Source organism: Gorilla gorilla, chromosome 4 (genome assembly GCF_029281585.2).
Source record: "Gorilla gorilla gorilla isolate KB3781 chromosome 4, NHGRI_mGorGor1-v2.1_pri, whole genome shotgun sequence".
Taxonomy (NCBI): domain Eukaryota; kingdom Metazoa; phylum Chordata; class Mammalia; order Primates; family Hominidae; genus Gorilla; species Gorilla gorilla.
The window spans coordinates 121629029-121636526 of record NC_073228.2 but is presented as its reverse complement, the minus strand read 5'-3'; the positions used below and the strand labels follow the sequence as shown (position 1 = coordinate 121636526).

Genomic DNA, 7498 nt, shown 5'->3' with positions numbered 1-7498 from the left:
TCCTCCCTAGGCTTACCTTAACAGTGCATGCACTCATATTCCTGGCTATCTCTGAGAATATATTACTTAAAGATCAATTGTTTTCAAAAAGAGGTAGGGAGACAATTTTGTCTCCTAGGGGACTTCTGGCAATGTCTGGAGACATTTTTGATTGTCATCACTTTGGGATAAGGATTGCTGCTGGCGCCTAGTGGGTAGAACCCAGGGATGCTACTAGATATTCTACAACACACAGGACAGCCCCCAACAACAAAGAATTATCAGGCCCAAAATGTCAATAGTGCTAAGGTTTTGAAGACTTGACCTAGATTAACATGTCAACACCATATTATCCCGAACTTTTCTTCACATCTTTCCTCTGAGAAGGTTTTTGCGTCCTGTAATATAATTTTCTTCTAAAGCACCAGTTAACTATGTATGCTTGTAATAGTCAACTATTTCATGTCAACTAATTTATGTCAACTATTCAAACTCCTGTAACTTGTTTTTACATACAAGTTGTCTTTCTTTATTCATTATCTCCAGTTTTATGTAGTGCAAAGAGACTAAACTGATGGCCCCTCTATTTGCTAACCATGTAACCAGCTATATTAGTCTGCTTGGGCTGCCATAATGAAATTATACAGATAGTCTGGCTTAAACAACAGAAATATTTTCTCACAGCTCTGGAGGCTAGAAGTCCATGCTTGATGTGTTGACCAACTCAGTTTCTGGTGAGGGTCCTCCTCATGGTTTAATAAACATCTTCGCTGTATCCTCACGTGGCCTTCCTTCCTCCGTGCTCATGTAGAGAGAACGAGAACTATGGTGGCTCATCCTCCTCTTAGAGGCCAGTTAGATTGGATTAAGGCATCACCTTTTTGATATCATTTAAACTTAATTACCTCCATAATGGTCCTATCTTCAAATACAGTCATTTTGGGGATTAGGGCTTCAACATATGGATTTTGGCAAGGGACAGAATTCAGTCCACAAAACCAACCTGCGTGGTCTGTAGCAGCTTACCTATTTCTTTCCAGAATATTCCATGAACAACAACAGACAACCCTGGGAAGGTGATGACACCTGTGACTGACCATTTTCTGAGCTTACGTACACTCTGCTCAGGAGGATGTTATTAAAAACCTCTCTGTTTGTTAAACTCTCACGTGAAATTTATGATATGCCTATGTAGAGTCAAACTACTTCATCTTACCAAAGAATGCCTAAAGAATAAAAAAAAAATCAGGAAATTAACAGTGGGACATTCATGTTCAAGGGGTTTCAGTAGCACTTATTCTGGGGAGAAATACAACAGTTAACTACCCAGATTTCTCCTGAACTCTTTTTTTTATTCCTGAATCTGTCTGGATGCTTACCCTAGCTTGTGACAGCTGTCACTTACCTCATGTAGTGAACACTGTGCTGTGTTTAGGCCCGCTTTCCAGGAGTCCCAGGATTGTTTCCTACAGTGTAGAAAGTGCTCTCAGCTAAGCCTTTGATGCCCAAGCCCACTCTGAGACTCCACGGCCAATGTCATGATGCCTCCTTGGAGCAGCATTCATACAAGGACTGTTCAAGTGTATGAGTCTGATCCCAAATCTGGGCAACTTGGAGGGTAAATCCAAACATCAGGCTCCTCATGAAGGAGGCTGAGGTTTTGGTATTCCTGCACTGGAGCCCAGCTTCTTCCTCCACATGATCCACCTTCATTCCCTTCCTGGGACATTTCCTAATACACTTTATGCATACTAAACTTTATTTCAGAGCCTGTGTCTCTGGGAACTCACCTGAATCATCAGATTTGTTAGATTGCCTCACCCTTATACTGTAAGGAGCATATATTGTGTACAGTAGTACCTATTATATATAAAAATAGGGAGTACTCATGACAGTGAAGATAAAATTGGGATTTAGACCTTCATTGTTAAATAAAATGTGTTCAGCCCAAATAAGTGCTTTCATTTCTTTCTATGTGCTAAGGATTTTAATAGAAGGCTATATTTATTCCCCTTCCTAACACAGATTCAGTGTGCTGATGATTATTTGCTTGTTGGATACAAATGTGGAAGGGTATAATTTTCTAACAGTTATTCTTTTTTTCTCTTTCTCTCATTTTTTTTTTTGACAGGGCTTAGATTGATGGACTACCAAGCTAATTTATAGGTTCTGGTGTCTGAGATAGGTCTCCATTTCATTATCAGTGCTGTCTCAGGTGGAGAACCGAAATCACTGTGTATTCAATTAGTTATTGAATCTTGACACACCAGGTGCAGGGGTCACTCCACAAAGCAGTTGCTTTTGAGTAAGAAAACACATTCATAAAGGGGTTTAAAGAAACTTGGCATTGTTGAGCCATTTTATGATAGATTACCTGAAATGGCCCATGTTCAACATCAGAGCTGGGCTGCTTTGACAGTAGGTAAGAGGATAAATCAATGTATTTGGCAGTGTTATAAACAAATTAATACAAAAAAGGAAGAAAAATTGGGCTTTCAAGAAACTTCCAGAAGTACTCTCTAGATTTAGAAAAAACAGCCTCCATGTTGTGAGGTCCTCCAGATTTAGGAAAAGAATAATTCAGTTTTAAATAACACAGAACCTTCCCGCAACATAGCCCTTGCCCCTTCATGTCTTAATTTGACTACTCATTAAAAATTAGCAGGTAAAGGGGGAAATATGCACAAATCCCCAAATATTTCATTATTCAAACTTTAATAATCATGAAAATGTCAAACACACATCATGGGAAAAGGGGGGGTGGCTAGGGAGAGGAGAGCAATGTTCTGTTTTTCTTGCCCTTTATTATCAGAATTAATAGCTACTGGTAAAGTCTAAATGGACAAAATAGAATGAAACCTATTTCAAAATCCTTCTATCTTCAGTTTTTACAAAAATCCACCTAGCACAGTGCCAGGCTCTGATGAGGTGCTCCATAAATGTTGATTAGAGGAAGGAATCTATGAAGTCCTTGATCCATATTTAAAAGCACAAATTAAACTTACCATACAGCATAAATCATATTAACTTTGTGGACAAATCCACAGAGCAGGGAAGGTTTATTATAAAACATGGGTCCCTCTAACTCCTTCAGCTGCCCTAATCTGCCCTCTGTCAGACAAAACAGGGATAGATGAGGGAGGGAGAGAAGAGCAATGCAGTTGCTGCTGACTCTACCTCTACCTACCTGCCCCTCCACTCCCATTCTTTCACTCCCATCTGGCGAAACAGGTGAAAATTAGATAAGTCACCTGGTGACACCAGTTTCCATTGTTCTTTTACAAAGAAAGCTAACCACAACTCCATATGCCTGCCTGCTCCAGCAGCTCAATCAACCCCTTGAAGTGCTTTGAAGGCCTTGTCACAGGAGCCTGTCATTATCAAGAAACCACTCCTCTGATTGTACAGTCTTTGTGAACATGCTAAGTAATTGATCTTCTCACCTTCCTTCATTCTTCTGTATCAAAGGAGAATAATTTTGTTTAGACTTTCTTCTCAAAAGTCATGAATCCCCTTTGGGAAATCTTCAGACCGTGTCCACACAGATTATATTCCCAGGAAAACAGCAATACCATCCTCCCGTTCTTTCTAGGAACAGTAGTAACTCTTTGCTTCAATTACCATGTGGGAAAACAAAGATGTTTTAAAATATCATTGCTGGTTTATTTCTAACAGTTTACCCCCATCTCTCAGTGATATACATGCGTTTCCATGTCTGCAAAATATTTTCTCACTAGGCCACAGTGTCCAGAAACATACTTGTGTAATAGAAGTTAGACTACATTCTGCGCCAATTGTTTTTTTTCCATTCTACTTGGACCAAAATCACCAAATAGATTTGACTATTTACCTGTAAATATGCTCCCTCTCCTATGCTTTAGGTTTTCAAAAATTGATATCTCATGCTAAAAAATTTGCCCATTTACTTTATGGAAAATGCCTACTTTCTCACTTGCTCCTTTGTGTTCCACCAAAATTTGCACCTACTCCTCCTGTAACATCAAATGTGGGATATTAGATAAAGAAGGTGAGACCATTTTAATACATTAGAATATGCCCCTGAAACCTTACAATAAAATACTTATTTCCACAATCACCTGTGCTATATTCTAATTTAGTGCATTATTAAAGTATTATTAAAGTCCAAACCAAAGAAATTAACATAATTGTGTGAAAAAACTTTAATTAAAAAAATTTCACTTTTGTTCTCTGCTTGTATTATTCAGATAATATCCTTCATCTCAAATTCCCCCAAATCGTTCATTTGTCCTATTTTATTTTGTGTCTGAAAAACCTGGTGAAGTATTTTGACATTTTATTTTAGACCTAAAGCATGAAGTTTCATGGCCTGTAACCTCAAATTATTTCCAGACGTTTTAAGATGTCATTCTCTGTAAATGTTCGCATACATAAAAGCAAATAGAGTTTTATTGAGGAAGTATTACTTCTCCAAGCTAGCTTCTTACATTTTTTTAAATATACCTCATTTAAAATGCATGTTTTACAAAACTTGTGAGACTAACTTGTAAGACAGAACACACTAGAGGAACTACCACATTTATGAATATAAGTAAAAAATTAAATAATGGCAAACTGTTTGAAACATTGAATTCTGGCTAGAAATCAAGATAACCCAAACTTTGAATCTAGTTTGGCTTTCAGATAGGATAAACAATTGTCTCAATTTTCCCAGGATTATTCCAGGTTTAAAACTGATAATCTCATATCTTGGGAACCCCTTAACTCTGGGAAAAACTCAGTCCTGGACTATTGGTCACCTTTTTTCCAGAAGAGCATACAAAATATCACCAACAATGTATACCTTAGGTTTTTAATCACCTACTTTGAGATCACTAGAAGAAAACAATCAATATGGATAAAATAGGCAAACCATTTGAGACCTTCTGTAATAAAATATTGTACAGTTTGATTATTCACAAGTGTCTATGGTAGTCAAGGATCTCAGACTTCAACTGGAAGATTATTTGTTACATGTTTTGTGAGTGGATACTGTTTCAACTGGCAGAGTGCACGTGTGTGTGTGTGTGTGTATACACATAGACAAAAGCAGGAAAAAGGAATTACAAATTCACAAATTTAAGGAGTGTTTGGGATCTAAACGGTGGTGTGAACACAAAATAAAACTGTTATTTGAGAGCAGCACTGAAGCCAACAATGATTTTAAAGTAGAAAAAGCACTTAGTTACAAAACTGAGACCTGTGTAATGTGCATGCTAAATAAAAAGTTTGAATCCTAAATTAAATCTTGGAAATGGAATGCCTTAAATATTTCTGAATTTATATAACTAGAGTCTACCAACTAAGACCTGCTCAGCATTTCCAGAATGAAATTCTCTCTTTAAAGAAAAGATATAAATTGTTCTTGTGCCAGGCGGCATGGAGTGGAGCATTAAGGATGTACCCCCAAGGACCTGGAACTGGAAACAACGGACTATATATAATTTGGATAGGGATTTGAGGACAGTTACTCCCAATTTTCAACAACACTTTTAGATGAGTGTCTGTGGAATGTTGCTTATAGTTTATTCTGAGATCACATAGAGATCACTAATGGAGACCCATTTTAGCTGCTAGAGCTAACTGTCTAACAGACTTCTAATAGTTTCCTATTTTGCTATTTTCTAAGGAAAAATTTCATATTTTTTTAGTTTTCTCAAACTTCCTACTAATGCCTGCCATCTACTTTACTAGACAGTTTTGCTTTATAATTTTCAGAAAATAGTGATCAATTCTGTAAATTCGCAACCAACGAAGTTTCCTACAGTAACACATTTTTCTTCATTCTCTTGTTACAATGAAGGAGGTTCCCCTACTCCCTTCTAAGACCGCTCAACAAAATCTGGGGGTTCATCACCTACAGCTCCGGGAAATCAGACCACCCAATTTCCCTCTCATACTTTCCTGCTTCATTCATTAGTATGTTATCATTCTCAAGTTTTTCACGTATGGAAAAAGAGCCCTTCATTCATTATAAATATGTTATCTTTAATAAACCAAGCCTATCACTCTTTCTGTCTCTTCAAAGCAAATGTTTTAAGGTTCCCTTATAAATAAAATAAATTCTGTATTAAACCATATTTTCTGTATTGAGTCAGACATCAGTAACATAATGGTAAAAGGAAACACATTCACTTGAAAATTTAGAAGCATATTTCTAAACAGCTATGGATATACACACAAAGAAATTTTAGTGAAAATTAAAAAATATTTAAAAGCAAAAAAATATTACATGTAAAACGCTGAGATGCAAATAAAACATTAATTTAAAGAATTTTATGGTCTGAAAAGTTTATATTACAATAAAATACTGATTATTATTTGCATATTAAGCAAAGAATAGGTTTCACATAATTCAAAAAGGGCACAGAAAATAAACTGGAAGACTGGATCAGTAGCTGCAACACTAGAAAGATGGCGGAGCAGGAGCAAAGAAAAATCCCTTTGGTTCCAGAAAATCTCCTAAAAAAAAAAAAAGAGGAAAGCTTATCAAGCCCTCAAAGCTACCCAGGCAAAGCAGACACTTTTGGCAAAGAAGGAGCAGAGGAAAGGAAAATAGCTCAGGTTTAAGCGACTAGAATTCTTCCTACATGATTCCCAGCAGCAGAAACGTGACAAGGTGCATCTCAGATGACTAGAAGTGAAACCTCATGCCTTGGAATTGCCAGATAAACATTCCTTGGCCTTTGTTGTATGCATCGAAAGGATTGATGGCATGAGTTTACTGGTGCAGAGAACCATTGCAAGACTTCACGTAAAGAAAATTTTTAGTGGTGTCTTTGTAAAAGCCATCTCACCACCCACCCCCGCCACACAGAACCTAAAAATGCTGTGAATAGTGGAACCTTATGTGACCTGGGGATTTCCAAATCTGAAGTCTGTCTGGTAACTCATTTTGAAATGTAGACAAGCCAAGGTCAATAATAAGACCATCCCTTTGACAGACAACACAGTGATTGAGGAACACCTGGGGAAGTTTGGTGTCATTTGCTTGGAAGACCTCATTCATGAAATTGCCTTCCCAGGAAAGCATTTCCAGGAGATCTCATGGTTCTTGCACCCTTTCCACCTCTCAATGGCCCTTCATGCTACCAAAAGAAGAGTGGGCTTCCTCAAGGAGATGGGCACACCTGGCTATCGGGGTGAACACATCAATCAGCTCATCCACCAGCTGAACCCAGGTGCCAAACTGCAGTAAATTTTTATCAATTAAATGGAAGCATGTGTTTTTTTTTGGGGGGGGTGGAATGTTTATCAAGTATCTTTGGAGAAGATTATTTCCTGCTTTATCTTCAAAAACTGGAAAGGAATGGTCAAAGACAATACCAGTACCATGCCGTTTTGGTGACTATGGCCTCATAATATAGTTTGAAATCAGGTAATGTGATTTTGCTTAGTCTTGCTTTGGCTATGCGGGCTCATTTTTTGGTTCCATATGAATGTTAGAATTGTTTTTTCTAATTCTGTGAAGAATGATGGTGGTATTTTGATGGGAATTGCA

At 37.4% G+C, this 7498-nt stretch overlaps 1 pseudogene; it reads left to right on the top strand.

The window, feature by feature from the left end:
• Positions 1-6393: 6393 nt before the first annotated feature.
• On the top strand, positions 6394-7195 carry LOC101126277 (large ribosomal subunit protein uL30-like 1; annotated as a pseudogene).
• The last annotated feature ends 303 nt before the right edge of the window (positions 7196-7498 follow it).